Below are 20,496 nucleotides of genomic sequence, written 5' to 3'. Positions count from 1 at the left end.
TCTGTTATCATCTGTTCATTATGTTGCCTGTTATGGATTTATATAAACAAACGTTCTTTCTGCACCCTTCATATGGATGGTACTTTTGTGAACCAAAAATGATTCCTCTGTGGCATCAGTCTGAAGAACCATTTTGGCAACCTTATTTTTAAGAGTGTAAGTCTTGCTGATCAATTCACTATCAGCCTGACTTGTATAATAATTTAATCACTAATTGGTAATTTGACACACAAAAGAGAACATTTTAAGTCACTTGAGATGATAGAATTTGAGAATATCCTACTGTATAACTTTTAGTCATCACCTTCATTTCATATTTCACATTTTGCTAATACTTTCATGGAAGGTTTTTGAAAGTTACACATCTGCTATTTCAAACTTTTTTTATATGTGTAATATGTGATAGGTTCTCTAATATTGAAACTATCCTGGAAAGTAGGAGGATCAAATTTTCAAAGTCTCAAACCGGACCACTTGTGTATAGGCCAGGCATCTCCAGCTCGGGTCCTGGAGTGTGCTATTCTGTCTGCAGGTTTTCATTGTAACCCTTTTATTTAATCCCAATTTTTTTCTGTTAGTTAATTCTTTTCTTTTAATTTTCACTGATTTAATATTTAAGACTCAGACCTCTCAATTATTTATTTCCTTAATTAACAGCCAAACAATAACAAGATACAAAACAAGACAAAACATGGTCAGCAACCTGTATCCATCGTACAGTATCTTGAAAGAAGAACGTCTCAGTAATGTTGATCTGCTTGTCCACAAAATATTTTAATGCTGTCCTTAGATAGGCCTATAAAGTAGAAAATCAACTGTTTTGGAAATGTCTGCAGTGGCAGAATGTCAGCATCAACAAGTCAAGAAATTTAGAAAGGGTTTAGTTAACAAGAACTGGCTTCTAATTAAGAAACTGATTGGAGGTAAATTGGTTGGCATTGGTGTCTCCATCTTAACTCGTCACCAGTTGGCTAACTTCACATCACATTTCTGTTTAAAGCAAAAATTAAGCAAATAAGAGGAATATATCTTAAAATAAGTCAGTAAAAAATAAGGGAAAATACGTTATTTAGCAAAAAAACCTGGTCACCAATTAAGAAAGGGGTTAGAATGAAAAGGTCCGAAGTTGGAGACACCTGCTATAGGCTGCAGATTGTCATGGCTCCCAAACGGGATACAACTCATTAATCCCGTGAGTGTGCTAGACGCAAATGAAATTGAAGACCCTTTGGATTCCCCCAATAAGTGTCGTGCACCTGGTAAAAATGGGCATGAAATAGAACTTTTGTTCCCCTCAGTGCTTCGGTCGCCTAAAAACGGGGGCAAAATCGGAGAAATTGGACATTTTGTTCAATTCCGGCATAAAAGGGTAACTCGGAAAAAATGTGACTTCTTGTGAGCCAAATCGGGGCGCATAAACTGAATGGAGACGTCTGGTCACTCTATTGAAGTTCGGTAATCAAAACAGTCGTCGTATTTATTAAGGATTCTGAGGCTGCATGAAAAGACGTTACAGCACAACCAGAGGTACACGGGCGTCTGAAAACGCATCATCAGCAACAATAGATTGTTGAACACGCTAAAACTGGTGGCAATTGTATTGCCAACTATTCAATCTGTAGTACTGCTTTGCCAAGTACAGCCTCACATACTACAACAAACTACTGAAGCTAAATTCCAGCGTACACTGTTACGGAGTAATTCTAAACTCTACGAAACGTTAGCATAAAAGAAGAAGCCTGCAAGTAACCATTCGTCATCTGCTTATCTAAGTCCTTTTGCTGTCGATGGTGCTCAGGCAGCGCGTTCAGACCCGCTTGAGAGCGAACACTTCCGGGTTAGTAACTGCAGAGGTTTTCGTGTGACTGCCTGTCAGATCAGCGCGAGCATCAGTAGTTGCAGTAGCGACGCCGGCACAGGCTAAAGAAGGCGAGAAGCAGATCCAGTATTACAGTAAGTATGTTACTTGACTTTCGCTGTTGGGGTTGTTGGTTGTCAGCTACTTTTGGTAGTCTTTCCAGTCAGCGAGAAGATGTTCAGTGTTCAATCTGGAATCAATTATTAGGAGCTGTCAATAGATGACTGGTAGCCATCTGCCGCCGTAGCAGTCAATCAGAACCTTCGAAAAAGAACTCTCTAGCAGCACGGCAGCATGGTACCATTAATGTTTTTACAATTAGATTTTTTTCCTTGTTAATCAACAAAAGGGGATACTTCTAATTTCCTTCCCACAATATGAACGAATCATGTCGCAAGCGATGGCAGATGTTGCGTAAGACGTGGCAGCTCTCAAAGATAGACACGTGTTTGCACATCAGTCGCACCAGTATTTCCAGTGAACGGTTTAATTATATATTTTAGAATGAATATAAACGAACATTATAATTAATGCACATAGTTCAGTGCTTCAGAAAAACAATCTCTTGTTGCAGTTGGGGTTTTAAGGGGGTCTCGGAGTGACATCACGATTCACTCCCGAGCACAGTAAATCCACACATAGTCGAAGATTCTGTAGTTATTATTTTAAAATGCCTACTTCTTCCAGGATTAAAGATGACCTCGTTTCTACGTGACTGAAAAGATAGACAGTGCTCCAGTTAGAGTTTTTATTCATTTTTAATTCGTTAAAATTTTTGTTTCTTTTAATTTTATTTTTATTGCCTTACTTATTCTCTTTAGACGAGTTGTTGATGACGGCTTCGTGAATAAAAATGGCCTTTCAGTTTCGTATTACAGTCCAATGATTGTGCTGTCAGGGAGTTAAAAATTGTGGGAAGAGAGACTGAGATACGCGGTCCCTCTTAACAGAGATCAAGGTCGTTCCCCGCCTTGGGTTACTGGTCACTGCATGCAGTAACTGATGAAATCTTTGCTTAGATTTTACCAAAGATGGCTGCAGGGAGCGCACGTAACCCGTGCTGTGTGTTCTGACTAACCGGGCATCTGTTTCAATGAGAGAGAATGTTCCTTGCCAACAGCTTTTGCAGGTTTAATTCCAAACTCCCGAAACATCTTTGATCAACATCAGGATTCCTCTTTAAATAACGCTCCACTGCTATGCAAATGCACGGGTTTTACCTTTGAATTTAATGTAGATTTATTATACAAACAAGAACTTATTAAACGCTTGTCTGCCCCACTCTGCAGTTTATAACGGTAAACGGCTTATTTACTCCAGCATGAGCAGGCGTGTACAGCTGCAGTATTTACTTTGTAAAAATGCACAATGCTAATATAAAACACTTTTTCTCTGGTACTGTTATTGATTTCATATGTGAATTTGTGTAGTCAATCCATCATATTTGTTAATATTATTAACAAGTCAGAATGCTAGATAAATTGGCACAAGAGTGTTTTGTATCAAAGTGATGCTGGAATAAATGTAGACTGGAATTAACTCCTTAGTTTTATTGTGATCCAATAATGTTGAATCCTTGCGCTGACAAAACTCTGTGCTGGATTACTTGCGGGTGGCCTGAGTCTATCTTGGCAGCATCAGGTACAACATACAACTTCAGATGATACACAAATCTGGTCTTGTATCAAGGATGATAGGATTTCGCAGCAATCAATGAAAGATGGGTGACCATTTGGTGGATTCACTGCTGAATTCATGCTGGAAAATCCTTATATGATGTCTTTCAATATAAAAAAAGTGATGCACCTAGGCCTAGACCTAGGCACCTAGATCTTTTGAAGATGGTTTTTAAGGAAAAGACTACCCAAATAGATATATCTGCTAAAAGTTTTTATGATGTCTGTGATCACACTTATTTAAATAATTCTACATTAGGAGATTGTAAAATAGAATACAATAGTATTTTAAATTTTAATTTCCATGCCAATTAAATATATGCAATGCCGAGACATGAATTACATTAACCAAGGACTAATAAGTATTACTTCTTTGTCATGTAATATGATAGAAATAATAATCAGATCTAAACAAGGAGACCACTTCAGTGAAAGTAATATACTAAATAACAACCTGCATAGATTCATAAGAGTAAGATCCTACCAGACTAACCTAATAGTAGACAAAAACGAAGTATACAGCAAAATTTACCTAAACGTTGAAAAAGCCTTGGACACAGTGGTACAGCAAAGTTAATTTTGAAATTGGGAGACATTGGAATGGGAGGTAACTTACAAAATTGAGTTTTGAGGTGGGTAACAAGCCAGAGATAAAGAGTGTAGATAAATGCCAAATGCTTCATATATGAGGAATCAGTGGAGTCTCTCTTGGGATCCGTGCCTGAACCTTTAGCCTTCCTAGTTTACGTTAATTGCATTGATTCTCATATTGTTGATTTTTTTAATTTCATAGATGACAACATCAAAATTGTGGTGATAACTGAAGAAACAGCAAAACAAATTTTAAAAACCTGGACCATTTTCAACATTGGACAAATGTGGAGAATGTGATGTACTAGCAAAAGAAACATTAATTATACATATAAAATTGGTGATTCTGACCTGTAGGAAGCAATCCCTGGGAAGGAATTAGGGGTTTAAATTAGCACTACATTCTCAGTTTCTAGATTATGTATATAAGCAATTAAAAACGCAAATGAAGTCCTCTACAGGTTGTGCAGAGGACATCACGTAAGTGATCTAAGCACTAAAAGTCCCACCCTGTTGTAACAAGCTATGTAAATTAAACCATTTTGGTCTTGAACAGAGAAGACAGTCTTCTTCCAGCTGCTCCCATTAGGGGTTGCCACAGCGGATCATCTTTTTCCATATCTTCCTGTCTTCTGTATCTTGCTCTGTTAGAGCAGATAAGACAGTGTTAGGACATATTCCAGGTGTTCAAGGGCCTTGATAAAATCAATCTATCTGAATTATTTCAGTTGAATAACAAATCGCATAGTTAAAGACACAGTTAGAAATTAAGGGGAAGTTCCAGGAAGTACATCTTCTCGCAAAGTTTTTACGTAAATGAGAAACGGGCAAATAGAAAAGAACTTTTATATGCAGTATATACAGTGCATACCGGAAAGTATTCACAGCGCATCACTTTTTCCACATTTTGTTATGTTACAGCCTTATTCCAAAATAGATTAAATTTATTTTTTTCCTAAGAATTCTACACACAACACCTCCTAATTACAACGTGAAAAAAGTTTACTTGAGGTTTTTGCCAATTTATTAAAAATAAAAAAAATGAGAAATCACATGTACATAAGTATTCACAGCCTTTGCCATGAAGCTCAAAATTGAGCTCAGGTGCATCCTGTTTCCCCTGATCATCCTTGAGATGTTTCTGCAGCTTAATTGGAGTCTACCTGTGGTTGATTGGACATGATTTGGAAAGGCACACACCTGTCTATATAAGGTCCCACAGTTGACAGTTCATGTCAGAGCACAAACCAAGCATGACATCAAAGGAATTGTCTGTAGACCTCTTGAGGCACAAATCTGGGGAAGGTTACAGAAAAATTTCTGCTTCTTTGAAGGTCCCAATGAGCACAGTGGCCTCCATCATCCGTAAGTTGAAGAAGTTCGAAACCACCAGGACTCTTCCTAGAGCTGGCCGGCCATCTAAACTGAGCGATCGGGGGAGAAAGGCCTTAGTCAGGGAGGTGACCAAGAACCAGATTGTCACTCTGTCAGAGCTCCAGAGGTCCTCTGTAGAGAGAGGAGAACCTTCCAGAAGGACAACCATCTCTGCAGAAATCCAACTATCAGGCCTGTATGGTGGAGTGGCCAGACGGAAGCCACTAATTAGGAAAAGGCACATGGCAGCCCGCCTGGAGTTTGCCAAAAGGCACCTGAAGGATTCTCAGATCATGAGAAGCAAAATTCTCTGGTCTGATGAGACAAAGATTGAACTCTTTGGCGTGAATGCCAGGCGTCACGTTTGGAGGAAACCAGGCACCGCTCATCACCAGGCCAATACCATCCCTACAGTGAAGCATGGTGGTGGCAGCATCATGCTGTGGGGGATGTTTTTTAGCGGCAGGAACTGGGAGACTAGTCAGGATAAAGGGAAAGATGACTGCAGCAATGTACAGAGACATCCTGGATGAAAACCTGTTCCAGAGCGGTCTTGACCTCAGACTGGGGCGACGGTTCATCTTTCAGCAGGACAACGACCCCAAGCACACAGCCAAGATATCAAAGGAGTGGCTTCAGGACAACACTGTGAATGTCCTTGAGTGGCCCAGCCAGAACCCAGACTTGAATCTGATTGAACATCTCTGGAGAGATCTTAAAATGGCTGTGCACCGACGCTTCCCTCCAACCTGATGGGTTGCTGCAAAGAGGAATGAGCGAAACTGGCCAAGGATAGGTGTGCCAAGCTTGTGGCATCATATTCAAAAAGACTTGAGGCTGTAATTGCTGCCAAAGGTGCATCGACAAAGTATTGAACAAAGGCTATGAATACTTATGTACATGTGATTTCTCAGTTTTTTTATTTTTAATAAATTTGCAAAAACATCAAGTAAACTTTTTTCACGTTGTCATTATGAGGTATTGTGTGTAGAATTCTGAGGAAAAAAATGAATTTAATCCATTTTGGAATAAGGCTGTAACATAAAATGTGGAAAAAGTGATGCGCTGTGAATACTTTCTGGATGCACTGTAGATATAGTATATTATACTTGCTGTATTATGTATTGCAGGTTTTTGTATATTTCCTTATGTTTTGCTTTTCTTTATGCATTTCTATAAAGGTTTTGGTCTCATTTGTACAATGGTCCAGCCCATGTCTTTAAATTTATTTACTTTAAGAGCTAAAATGCAAGTATGGCAAATAAACCCTGAACTTGAACTTCCTTACGGTTTATATAAAATTTGCTTCTTGTTTCATCCACCCTTCTACCCAATTTCTGTCCTCACTTGCTCCTTTTGAGGAGCATGGGAGAGCTGGAGCTAGTTATTGCAGCAATAAGCAGGTGCATTTAACCCATCCTGGACATATTTGCACACAGTTACTAATTTGGGGTTAGGGTGACAGTCTCATGTCCGGTGTCTCATGTTTGGGAAGTGGTGAGTAAAATGGTATATTTGGAAAAAATATAACAAGAAAGGAAGGAGATCATGAAGTTACACACAGAAAGGGTCTCACTTAGGTATTTAACCTTGGTTCATTTAATGTTGCATGTAAATTAAAAATTTAGAGAAACAAATGCAACACATGCTATAAGACGGAGAAAGTGAATAAACACGTCCCTCAGCATAATGTACATTCAGACATACAGCAGTTTGTTTTATGCTAGAATCTGTAAAATAAATGTTTAATTACAAGCTGAAATTTTTAAATTACAGCATTTCTGTATTCTAAAAGTCCACCTTTTTAAGACAATGCAAAAATAATTTCTAGAGTTATTTATACAGGTGGAAGTCTGTCTACACAGTAGTACAGCAGCTCTCCTAATTCAGATCCTTCTCTCTTGCTTGCAGCTGTTTGTAGTAACAAACTGACAACTGCATAATTACTTTTAATTTATGTCAAATGGGTGGAGGGGTGACTCTGAGGCTAGGGATCTGCACTGGCAATCAGAAGGTTGCTGCTTTGAAACCCGTAAACACCAGAAGTGACTTTAGTCTGTTGGGCCCTTGAGCAAGGCCCGTAAACTGCAATTGCTTCATCCTGGGTATGACATTGATCTGCATCCAGCCCTGCAAGCAGATCCTCAAATTTACAGGGAAAACTTGGGTGTTGGTGGCAGAATTGGCACTCCAGCCTCCCTAAAAACTGTTCCAGCATGGTTCTGAGATGTCACCTGCTGCTCTCAGGTCCCAACCCAAGTGGTTCATTGTGTAGTGGGTGCGGTAACACGCTATCGGTTCATGCTCCCAAAATCGCGCTCTCTCTTTGTGTCAAATGATTTATTTCAGCAATTCCTTTCACAAAGCTTACCTCCATCTGAGTTTTTGTTAAATTTGGATCAGTGCTTTTGTTTTATAATACTGGTTACCTCTCTGTTTTGTTTTCTATTTTTTATTACTCTTTTCAGCTTAGTCACCTTCTCCAGTTTATGGTATACAATTTTGCAGAATTGTCTGTAGACGTAACCCAGTCACCGTTTATTATCTGTGACTGTTGGAATGCTTCTGTTAGTTCCAGGTTGATGGTATAATATAGTTCTGAATTACAGTTGTGACATTTTGTTTGGTTTTCACAATACAGTACCAGGAAAGCAAAGGTCTGTATATTGAAACCGTAAAAAGTACAATTGATTTACTTGGTTAGTCTTTCTTTGGAGAATTGTTTTTAATGGCTTAGAAACTTCAAGTCCACTACTGTATACTAGGTTGTAAGATTTTTATAGCTGAGCACAAGCTGTTATTTCTAAACAGGGAGCGTTGGAGTTTATGTAAAGTGTAATTTTAGTAGTTTTATATTGTGGCCTATAAATATACTGTATTTCCTAAAATGCATTTATTATATGAACATATAAATACATGGGTGGCACGGTGGTGCAGTGGTAGCACTGCTGCCTCGCAGTAAGAAGACCTTGGTTCGCTTCGCGGGTCCTCCCTGCATGTAGTTTGCGTGTTCTCCCTGTGTCTGCATGGGTTCCTCCGGGTGCTCTGGTTTCCTCCCACAGTCCAAAGACATGTAGGTTAGGTGCATTGACGATCCTAAACTGTCCCTAGTGTGTGCTTGGTGTGTGGGTGGGTGTGTGTCCTGCGGAGGGCTGGCACCCTGCCCGGGGTTTGTTCTTGCCTTGCTCCCTGTGTTGGCTGGGATTGGCTCCAGCAGACCCCTGTGACCGTGTGTTAGGATATAGCATGTTGAAAAATGACTGACTGACATATAAATACAGTAAAACAAGTACAGTGCTGTTTTTGCAGTACATTCACATTTTATTTTTTTTATTCAAAAAAGCAGGACAAGAAGGATGTTATCGGTTTAAATAATAATTATGTTACCAAATTTTGTGCAATATGCAAATTTCCATTATTGTATTGAGCTAAAATTTTAACCAGTGTAGTATGTGAGTGTACTGGACCTTGAATTTAGATTAAGTGGGTATGAAAATGGTAATGTAAATTAAAGGAATACACCACCCAAAAATAATTTTTTTTATGTTACTTACCCCATGTGTTTTGTAGTTGTGGCTGGCAGAAAAAAACATTTCATGTCTATATGCAGAATGTCGAGAATAATGTAAATAGCATAATAGAAGCCAATAGTGATCAATACAGTGAATCAGCGTGGTATTCAGAGCCAGGACACATGAGGCAGTAGCAATAACGACTGCACTACCATGCCATCCTTACAGAATAAATCTGTAAATATTTGAATTTCAGATTTGGGGGGGGAAACAATTGTATTAAAGATTTGTAATTGAAAATTTGATTTTCATTATAATTTTTTGCAGTATGTGTTTGTTTTTGCTATCATAAAATTAACATTCAAGGTGAATACTGCATTTCTTGATGTTGTTCAGCTCTGATCTGTTATCCCATTATGATGTTAACCATATAATTGGTGAACTTTAAATACTGTAAGTGTAGTTGAAAGGAGGAAAAAACAAAAATTTCATGGGGGAAAGCTGGGTTAAACTCTAATCAGCACTGGTTAAATTTCACCTTTGAAGATACCAAGCTAAATGAGCAAACCTTTGAACCCTCTAAAGGACTAACTTGCATATTTAGTCTTCAGGCTAAGTACATTATTAAGGATGTATTTTCAGAAGCTTTAACACATTTATTCAGTTTATTCTTTTAAAGAAAAGTTTATACTGTGTTGTTGCAAATGTATATAATCACCAGAAAAAAAAGACTTCTTGTTCACCATAAAGTAATAAATTTGAAGAGAACTAATAAATCAATTATTTTTCTTTAAGTTACATCAAGTCTACAGAGTAAATTTTCTCATGACTTGACTGTTTGAGTTATACTGCTGACGTTTTAAATCACTGTAAATAAAGGCTGCAAGAAATTGTTAACTTCTTCATTGTTAGCAGTTTTTAGTGCTGCTCTACATTTCTGCTGTGTTGTGATGTACTATGACTGATTCAGAAGTGGCCTGCCCAGTCTAATGAGCTTTTAGCTTCTTTGTAATACAAATTCATGTTTGTGTTTTCAGGGCTATGTTTTATACTTTTCTTGTAGCCTATTATGATTGTGTTAAATGGTGTTGACAAAAGGGTCCATAGGGATTATTTGATAATCTCAAGAAGTTTTAATAACTACTGAATCAAAAAATCTGAATATATTATTGGAAATATTTTCAAAGCACATTTATTTAGTCCTTTATTAATTCTTTGGTAATTTCACATTGTACTATATTTTGCTTGATAACTTAAATTACTAAACAAGAAATCTGCTTGTGCTGTTAGTTTGAATTAAATGCAGGAATTAAGAGTCTTATGGTAGCAGGCACAGAAATTCTGTTGGATAGACACTGTTGCTTCAGTGAAGTCTATAGCCATTAATATTCCTTAATACTGGGGAAACACTGTGCCAGCAATAAATTCCTTTTTAAGTGCCCATCTATTCATTTTCTAAATCCACTTTTTCTATTACACTGTCTGGGTGCAGAGGTGCCTAAACTTAGAGCATTGAGTTCAAGCTAGCTCATCTTGGGGTACGTTCACTCACCAATAAAAAGCCACTAATCAAACTATTATCCATGTCTTTGTGGGAGATAACTGAGGTACCTAATTCATATGCAGAATGCTGGAAGTAGAGCTTAAACCGACAGTAGCAGGGATTGTGATCTAATGTTGTCGCCTCTGTGTATGAGGCAGCAGTACAATCCACTGTGCTTGTTGTCCTTTTTTAAAAACATGAGCTTCCTCAAAATCATTCATTGATTAATTTATGGAAATTACTTATTTCAATATACTGTGGTATAGTGAATGGCACAAATCCCAGCAAGCATTTGCTAAAATAATGTAAAATCTTATCCAAAGTTTAGAAATATTTATCAGAGTTAAAGTGATTAGAATTGCTCAGTAATTTAAAACGGCTACATGCACAACTTATCATCACCAGCGTATGAATGTGTGTGTGAATGGGTGAATGACTGTTGTGTTGTAAAGCGCCTAGGGGGGTTCTTGAACTCTAGTTAGGCGCTATATCAAATACAGGCCATTTACCATTTACCATAACTTAATATGAAAAATTTAGCGCTGCAAGCTTCAGGACAGAAGAATACAACCACATTGAAATAAGTCTCAAAAATCTTACAAAGGAGAATAAAGCAGTCATGTAGACATCCACACCACATCTTTGTTTGGCAGTTTATATTAAAAAATATCTCTACATTGGCTTTAAAGAATGTCTGAAAAATTGTGTTAATCATGTCTGTTAGCTTGCAGATCTGTGTTGGTATCAGCATCTCTACATGCCTTTTAAGTACATGCATATTATATTTATATTCATGGTATGGCCTTAATTGTGATTGGCTTCTGATGTAATGGTTGAAGCATACTTCTGTAGATATATATTGTAATAAGACTCAATCATGAGCATGAAGGTTTGGGGAATTACTACCCCGTATACTTGAAAAATAAGGCAGAATAGGAAAAACATCTTCACAGACAATGCGGAACTGACATAGAACATGATGATGGTTGATTTATATAACTGGAACAGGAAGAGGTGGGATCTTGAGTGAGCCGGAAGGGAAGTCATCATCAGGCAGGATCTTGGGAGGCGGAAATGATGTCTTTAAGAAGTGGGTTCTGATGAGGGGCTGCAGAGGGAGAAAAGGAGAGAGTGCTACTGGACAGCGCCAAACCCTGGCTCGGCTGAAAAACACTTACTTTTAAGCCCATAAACCGTCTCCCATGTGGAAGAGAGCAATATTCTGATTGCTTCCATAGTCTCAAGAGTACAATTATTCATAACTCCGTAATAAACTGGAAGTGTGCCCTCAGCTTTACATTTTTACAGATTTGTCTTTTTAATGCATGGCCTTTTTTCCTGTGAATCAAACATTTTTAAAAAGAGGTTGTTAATGTAGAGAGCGCTCAGGAACTGCAGAGGTACTGTATACTATATTGAACGATGATTGAAAATTAAAGAACAGATGTCTAGCTTTAGAAAATTCAGTTAGATCTTGTGATCTTTTGTTTTGATTTACTATATAGTTTAAACTTTCAGTAGGATTTTGATGTTGATATTAGGTTACAAGTCTAATCTATAAGATGAGCGCTCAAGAACATCTATTTTTCGTTTTTGGAAAGACTGCTTGATGACTGAGTAGGGTTGTTGATAAAATGTCTTATTTAGCTTTCTCAAACATACAGTAGTTAACATTAACTGGGCTAGTTTAACAGACATCTTTTTATAAACTTCTGCTAGATATATGTCTGGACTTGCAGCTGTCAAACTTTGTAAAGTAGTTATACCATCTTGGATTTAATAAGCCTTGGTATTTTGTTTAGCTCGTTTATGACTATTTTATCTACCCACAGCAATTCTGCATTTGAAGGAATTTGTTGGAATAGGCATCTCCTTCATTGCTGTCTGATATGTGTAGAGAAGTGTTCCTTAAATACAGTATGTTTCTTATGTTTGTTGAAATGGAATTGTAACCATAACTCCATTCCGAAGCTTCTTTTTACATTTTCTAAACAGAAATTGTACTATCCTTTTCTCCGCTTTCATAACTAGAATAACACGACTTAAAAATTTAAAAAGCAGTTGAAGTCTGCTATAATGTATTATACGTTAATTTGTAATAAAAACCTTTTTACAAACTTTTCTGTGAGATATCTTGGGCAACCTAATACAATTGTTTATTAAGTGGTAATTTTAGATTTTCCACAGTAATCATACAGTATTTTTTAATGAATATTTATATTTAATTGTAACTGTATAAAATGTTTACATTTTTAAGTATTTTGCAGTGAATTGATATAACCTCAAAGTGGAGTTTCAACATTTAGTTATGTGATTTAGGGTTGAATCTCACATTGTACTGTTAGAATAGTTTATTGATAAGAACAGTACTATGTTTCTCAAAGTTTTGTTCCTTGGATGGGAACCTATAATGAAGAAGTTGAATTGTTTTAAACAGTATAATTAAAGTGTTTCTGGCAGTAATCCTTTAGAATATTTGATGAATGGTGATGGAGTAATGCTTGTGGGTTATGAATATTAGCTGCTTGACCCAGGTACCATAGAATGCATCTACGTAGGTTGGTGGGAAAATGGTGTGCAGGCAGTGTAAGCTCAAGATGCAGGAGTTTATTTTGTCGTCTCACAGATTGCTGCGGCTCTGCATGCATATTGGTATTCGGTAATGATATTACAATGATTCAAAGGTGATTCATTCCAAGTTCATTTACAATTGATACAAATCACAATGCAGTATCGGCATTAAGCTCCAAAATTAGTTCTGCCTCATCATAAAATGGTTTTGAATAAATATCTACCAACTCAAACACGGAATCCTCGGTTGTTCTCCTTCTTCCATCTTCAGAACAAAAAAAGCGCATACGTTATAAAAAATATTGTACATTGTGTTTCATTGTGGTTTGGCTATACCACATGTTTTTCTTTTCTTATCATGCATGCAAATGACATGGCACAAAAAGAGCACAACACTGAATGTTGATAGATATTGTAGGCTTTCAATGTATGATATGCATTTAGGTGGACAATGGCACGTTTTTTTAAAAAAAACTGTTAAGGAGGGTTTTGTACTGTATAGTGTAATCGGTTTATTTCAGATTGATTTTTCTCATTTACACAGTACAATTAGATTTCTATTTTCCTGCAAGCAGTGCAGTTGTACTCAACAAATTAATAACTGTGAGACAGCATAACATTCTTCAGTGTACCACTCAAATATATGATGTGCGATTTTACTTATGGATTATACTCGTGTGCATTAGTTTGCCTTCAAAAGCCAAACAGATGACACAAATTCAGTGTTTGCAGATTCATATTTACCAAGAAAGTATACTGTTTTGCTTGTCCTGTTAACTTTTTGTTTCACTAATTATGCATCTATGTTAACACGGTACACGGTGTATTATAGGGTCATGTACCTTTCCTTCAAAACATTAAAACACTAAATACATTTTATTGGTATTAACAAATGGAGCAGCTCATGTCATTGCTGGGGTAGACAAGCCAAATAGTCATTTCGTTTGAATCTTGCCTTGATGTTTACTTTCTGCAACTATTGTTAGAGCTGCCAGTCCCTCCACATCTCGCAATTCTATATGTGTAACTGTGGATGCGTGTGAGGCGTATATATACAGTTGTGTTTGAAAGTTTGTGAACCCTTTAGAATTTTCTATATTTCTGCATAAATATGACCTAAAACAACATCAGATTTTCATTCAAGTCCTAAAAGTAGATAAAGAGAAACCAGTTAAACAAATGAGACAAAAATATTATACTTGCGTCATTTATTTATTGAGGAAAATGATCGAATATTCCATATTTGTGAGTGGCAAAAGTATGTGAACCTCTAGGATTAGCAGGTAGTTTGAAGGTGAAATTAGAGTCAGGTGTTTTCAATCAATGGGATGACAATCAGGTGTGAGTGGGCACCCTGTGTTATTTAAAGAACAGGGATCTGTCAAAGTCTGCTCTTCACAACACGTTTGTGGAAGTGTATCATGGCACTAACAAAGGAGATTTCTGAGGACCTCAGAAAAAGAGTTGTTGATGCTCATCAGGCTGGAAAAGGTTACAAAACCATCTCTAAAGAGTTTGGACCCCACCAATCCACAACAGACAGATTGTGTACAAATGGAGGAAATTCAAGACCATTGTTACCCTCCCCACGAGTGGTCGACCAACAAAGATCACCCCAAGAGCAAGTCGTGTAATAGTCGGCAAGGTCACAAAGGACCCCAGAGTAACTTCTAAGCAACTGAAGGCCTCTCTCACATTGGCTTTCATGTTCATGAGTCCACCATCAGGAGAACACAGAACAGTAATGGCGTGCATGGCAGGGTTGCAAGGAGAAAGCCACTGCTCTCCAAAAAAAAAATTGCTGCTCGTCTGCAGTTTGCTAAAGATCACGTGGACAAACCAGAAGGCTATTGGAAGAATGTTTTGTGGACGGATGAGACCAAAATAGAACTTTTAGGTTTAAATGAAAAGCGTTATGTTTGGAGAAAGGAAAACGCTGCATTCCAGCATAAGAACCTTATCCCATCTGTGAAACGTGGTGGTGGTGGTGGTATCATGGTTTGGGCCTGTTTTGCTGCATCTGGGCCAGGATGACTTGCCTTCATTGATGGAATAATGAATTCTGAATTATATTAGAGAATTCTAAAGGAAAATGTCAGGACGTCTGCCCATGAACTGAATCTCAAGAGAAGGTGGGTCATGCAGCAAGTCAATGACCCTAAGCACACAAGTTGTTCTACCAAAGAATGGTTAAAGATAGATAGATAGATAGATAGATAAAGAAGAATAAAGTTAATGTTTTGGAATAGCCAAGTCAAAGTCCTGACCTTCATCCAGTCAAAATGTTGTGGAAGGACCTGAAACGAGCAGTTAATGTGAGGAAACCCACCAACATCCCAGAGTTGAAGCTGTTCTGTACGGAGGAATGGGCTAAAATTCCTCCAAGCTGGTGTGCAGAAATGATCAAAAGTTACCGGAAACGTTTAGTTGCAGTTATTGCTGCAGAAGGGGGGGGGGTCACACCAGATACTGAAAGCAAAGGTTCACATACTTTTGCCACTCACAAATATGTAATATTCGATCATTTTCCTTAATAAATAAATGACCAAGTATAATATTTTTGTCTCATTTGTTTAACTGGTTTCTCTTTATCTACTTTTAGGACTTGAGTGAAAATCTGATGATGTTTTAGGTCATATTTATGCAGAAACATAGAAAATTCTAAAGGGTTCACAAACTTTCAAGCACAACTGTGTGTGTGTATGTGTGTATATATATATATATATATATATATTTTATTAAATAAATATGATTTGTGCACTCCCACACTGAAATGCTCCTGTGAAAAACACCATTGTGAGCCATTTTTATATATGCTTTTTACTCATGGTTTTCTCTCTTATTATTGTGCTTTCCAGAGTAATTTGTCTACTTGCAGTCAGTACTTACTGACTTTCTCAGTACTACTGATATTTTAAAAAAGATGGTGCTGTTACATTTTTGGAAGTTTGGTATTGAATTTGAACTGAAATATAGTACCCAAAGTACATGGTGTTGTCCAGGTGTATTTGTATAATGGGTTAAGGTAAAAAAAGGAAGTATTAATGTGTTTTTTTAATGTGCACCCTTTTGTCATTGCTGGTGGAAATGTGAATGTCCCATTCATCATCTATACTACCTCTATGATAAATATTAATTTCCCTGCTCTCATGAGTTGAGAATTTGCTCTTTTTGTGTATAGTTGGTTCCATAATTGCGGTAACTTCTTGCTGGATTGGAATTATGAACGGTACTTTTTTTCTGGTTTACTGTGGTTTTACAAATAGTTGTTTAATACCATGTTAATAAATTGGATGGCTTTAGGAGTAATTAAATCATTAATATGATGATAGTAATTCGTTACCTTTTATATAGCTCTTTTCTCACTACTCAAAGTATTGTCCATGCATGGAGGACCTTGGACGTGAACCCATGATCTCCTTACTGCGAGGCAGCAGCGCTACCACTGTGCCAATATAGCATGTATGATGGGCAAAACTACCATTTTTGTTGTTGTTCCCCCTGTTGAACCTGCATTCATGATGAAACTTTGAAAGTAAATTTTGCAAGGACATTACAGTTAACATTACTTAACATATACATTTTATTTAATGAACGTCCATTCTGCTGCTTTGGAGTAAAGTGATGTTTTGTGGTGTTAGCCTTGACATTATGTTTCCCCAGTGAAATTCTTAAAACTCCATGAAGCCTATATTTTGCATTCCACAAGCAATACTTTAAATACAGAATTTCATGAAAGTAGACAGAAGTGTTTTCGAGTGATGCTCGGTTTTTGTGTTGGTAATCTATTACACCACATTCACTTTTTCCACTGAATCGCTTATGTGGAATGTAGCCATCACTAAGTAGGGCCAAAACTAAACAATATGCATATGCATCACCATCAGCTGAACCATTTTGGCATGATTATGCTTCTTTGTTTTTGAAACCAACACACTGCTAAATCTGCAATGTGCAGGAAGTTTTTGATGAGAAGACTAAACAATGAAGGAGTGGTACTCCAACATTTTGTAGCAAGATGGGTCTAGCTGTCCAAGAAGGCACAACATTTAACAGATAGTTCTTGATCTGGTGAATCTGCATTGATCTTCTTTAACATGTTGTTTTAAGAAGAAGCTTGCTGGGTGACAAATGCACATTCAGCACCTTTTAGTAGCTACTGACTGTTTATTGGTGAATTAAGTGGAACATTTTTCATAAGATCTAACTTCCAAGAACTTTTTTGTATTTATATTTAACTAAAATATACAGTATATAAAATAAACATTTAATGTGTATTTTTTTTTGAGGTCAGTGTACAAGCCGGAAAGATTCCTTAAGATTGCAAACAGAGAAATGTGATGCAATAATGTAAAAAGAGTGTTGGCCAAAATTAGTAATTTTAAGCTATCATCATTTGCATATATTAGTGGAATCTATTATAAAAGACTAGTTATGAAAGTAATAAAAAAAACCTCTGATAGCAGTATAAGATCTAATTTTCTCCATGCAAGACTTATCAACAATCTGTAATGCACAGGGTTTCAGTGCATGGAGTGTTATGTTGCAAGGATCGTTTTCTCAGACAGGTAATGTCTGATGCGAGGTCTTGCTGGGATCAATGGCAGGATTACTACTCTTCACAACATATGTAAGTTATTCAGATCAAATGTAATAAACAGAATTGTAACATTTGTGTATAATGCTGAATTACGCAGATTAGATGGACATGAGAGTTAGTAAAATTCCTATTGGTAGACTTAAATGAAAATGCAAATTTGGCAAAAATATTTGACAAAATTAACTTTTAAAATATTAGTATTAAAATAATTGTATTATGTTTTCAAACAGTTTAGTTATGTCTCAATTAAAAAATATTTTACTTAGATCTTGGATGAGCAGTTGAAAAGAAAACATTAAAAGACAGTTAAGTATATTGCTCAAACATTTAGACAAAATGGCCTTTGTGATTCAGTTGCAGCATAGATTAGAATATAAAAATAGCCTTAGTAAAGTTCTATAGAGTTGACTGACATGGATAAATGTCCCTTTCACATCCAATATATTTTCCTTTTGTCTAAAGACTAATGGTAGTTCAAATCTTGTTCAGTTAATAGCTTTATTGATATGACTGCTAGTGATGCTGCTGTGATATGTGCTGCACTTCTAATAAATCTATAAAAGCATAATCTTTTAATGATAAATTAAAGGTAAACAACAGTTTCAGCTTATGTTTCTTACAGTGTGTTGTAACCTACTTCTGTTATCTAACTTCTGCACTTACTTTGCTTTATTTAATATTTACTTTGAGAATGTAAGATATATTTGTGAGTACAAGAAACTGGAGGACTATGTTATATTTCACCATTAATCTGTGCAGCTAAAATATCTTTTACATCCTTGTGTGTGTTAGTTTAAAAAAAGCGAGGGTTTGGTCATAAAAAGAGAACAATAATCTATATTTAACTGTGAGCCACTGAAACAGGCAGCCAAATAGTAGGCCTGAAGCTGGAATGCCTCAGACCAGATAATTCATTTCTATAAATAGCTGCTGAGCTAATTTCAGACTTTGACTGAAAATGCTGGTGTCACTGATTCCAAAATTCAAAGCAGCGGTGCTTCTGTAATTATCTATTGCATTGTTCTCCTGTCTCGGCATTATTTGTTCAATAAATGAGCTGCATAATTTTTGCTGCTTTTGTATTTAAAAAAAATATGAATAAGCAAGGAACAAACACAGAATATGGTAATGTGATAAACTGTTTTTGATATCAGCAAGCTGGACTTATGTATTTTGAGAATAAATTAAATCAAATTAAATTTTGTGACTTTTAAAACAAGATTTCATAATTTCATGTTCAGGAACGGAGTGTGTCCCTCTTTATCTTCAATGAAACCTCATTCATTATAATCAATGTGATGTTTAATATGTTAAATATAATATTTATGTTAAATATCAGATTAATAATAATACCTTTATAAATTTCCTTGGGTTAATTCATTCTCAGCACTATATAATCTATTTTAGGGAACTTTGAAATCTGTTAAACAGTCAAACAACATATAAAAAAGTGTTCCTTTAAGTTAATAAAACTGAAAGGGTGAACAAAGGGAGTAACTAAGTAAAAAGTTATCAAATCAGTAAATGTAAGCAAAACTATCCTGTCCACTGAGTATCATTATTCTGCTTTTTCCTTTTTTTTTAATAAATAAGGCAGGTCGCCCACTCTCCTCTACCACAGTTTTTACAGCCTCACTTCCTCCCTTTAGGCTGAGTCTTTGATCTGTAACTAGCAACCTAGAGTTAATTGCAGGAGCAATAAAAGATTCTAGTGGCACCATCTTTTAATAGTCCCTGGAACCACTGTGTCCCTGAGCCATGCTTCTAGTTAAAGGCACAGGACTTCTTTAATATTTTTCAGGTTACAGCTCTCTGTACTGGGCAGGTGGGTAGCACTTACCTATGCAGTGTACCACTTCTTTCATTAGTTAAGTTTGAGACAATTCGCTTCTGGGTCACCAATTGCATTTACAAGACATAATGTCATTTTGTCAACCACCGTCAATGACCGTGTAAGGAACTTTTCATTTGTCAGTTTGGTTTTATTTATTTTTTGCCTTTTGGCGGCAATTCTAACATCTACTTTTGGAAAATGGTCAACCTGTCACAATTTAAAACTATAAAATTACAAAATAATTGGCACTATTATCTGCAAAATGCAGATTGCCCAACTGAAATGGTGGGATGTTCCTCGCTAAGCAAGTGCCTACTGAACTATTGATATGCAGGAAGACAATTAAAATGAATTATGTTTACTGAAATTATTTAGCATTCCTGTTCTGGTTCATTTTGATGTTTATTTCAATAAACATTTATGCTTTTTAAGTGACCAGATAAATTCCAGATATTCAACAGTCATAGTCTGAATAGCTGACAGTTTAAATACCGTATGCTATGAATTCAGCGGATCTCATGTTTTTCTACTGTTAAGTACAGCTTTAAACCTAACATTCTTATTTCTTTCTGCTTGTACCTATTGATATATATTGTAAAACATGTGAATACAGAATAAACCTTTTCTATTATTCATGGTGCTGTTTCTTTGCAAAAAGTACACACTCTGCCTGTACACTTTCTTTTGTTGCTGGCTATACACATGCATTGACTTAAATTTGATTTTTAATAGCAAGCAGTGTTTTACCAATCTTGTATGATTTACATATAAACGTAATAATTTAATAACATCCTGTAAATGTAGATATAAAAAATAAAATAGTTCATTAAATATGGAAATTACTAATGTCTCTCTGTTAATCTTTGTAGTACCACACTAAGATGCAGAAGCTTGGAATCAGCCTGTCCAGTACTAGTTGTTTCTATACTGATTAATG

General features: G+C 36.3%; 1 protein-coding gene across 1 annotated transcript in view; it reads left to right on the top strand.

Moving 5' to 3' along the window:
* Window positions 1–1,223: 1,223 nt before the first annotated feature.
* LOC120542037 (sideroflexin-1) overlaps window positions 1,224–20,496 on the top strand; it is a 54,147-nt gene continuing 34,874 nt past the window's right edge. The window contains exon 1 of the mRNA XM_039774133.1: window positions 1,224–1,953. The gene's annotated coding sequence lies outside the window, so the exon portion shown is untranslated. The remainder of the gene's footprint in view (window positions 1,954–20,496) is intronic.

The sequence above is a fragment of the Polypterus senegalus genome, chromosome 13 (genome assembly GCF_016835505.1).
Source record: "Polypterus senegalus isolate Bchr_013 chromosome 13, ASM1683550v1, whole genome shotgun sequence".
NCBI lineage: Eukaryota > Metazoa > Chordata > Cladistia > Polypteriformes > Polypteridae > Polypterus > Polypterus senegalus.
Note: the sequence above shows the minus strand (reverse complement) of the source record. Positions and strands in the feature narration are given on the sequence as shown.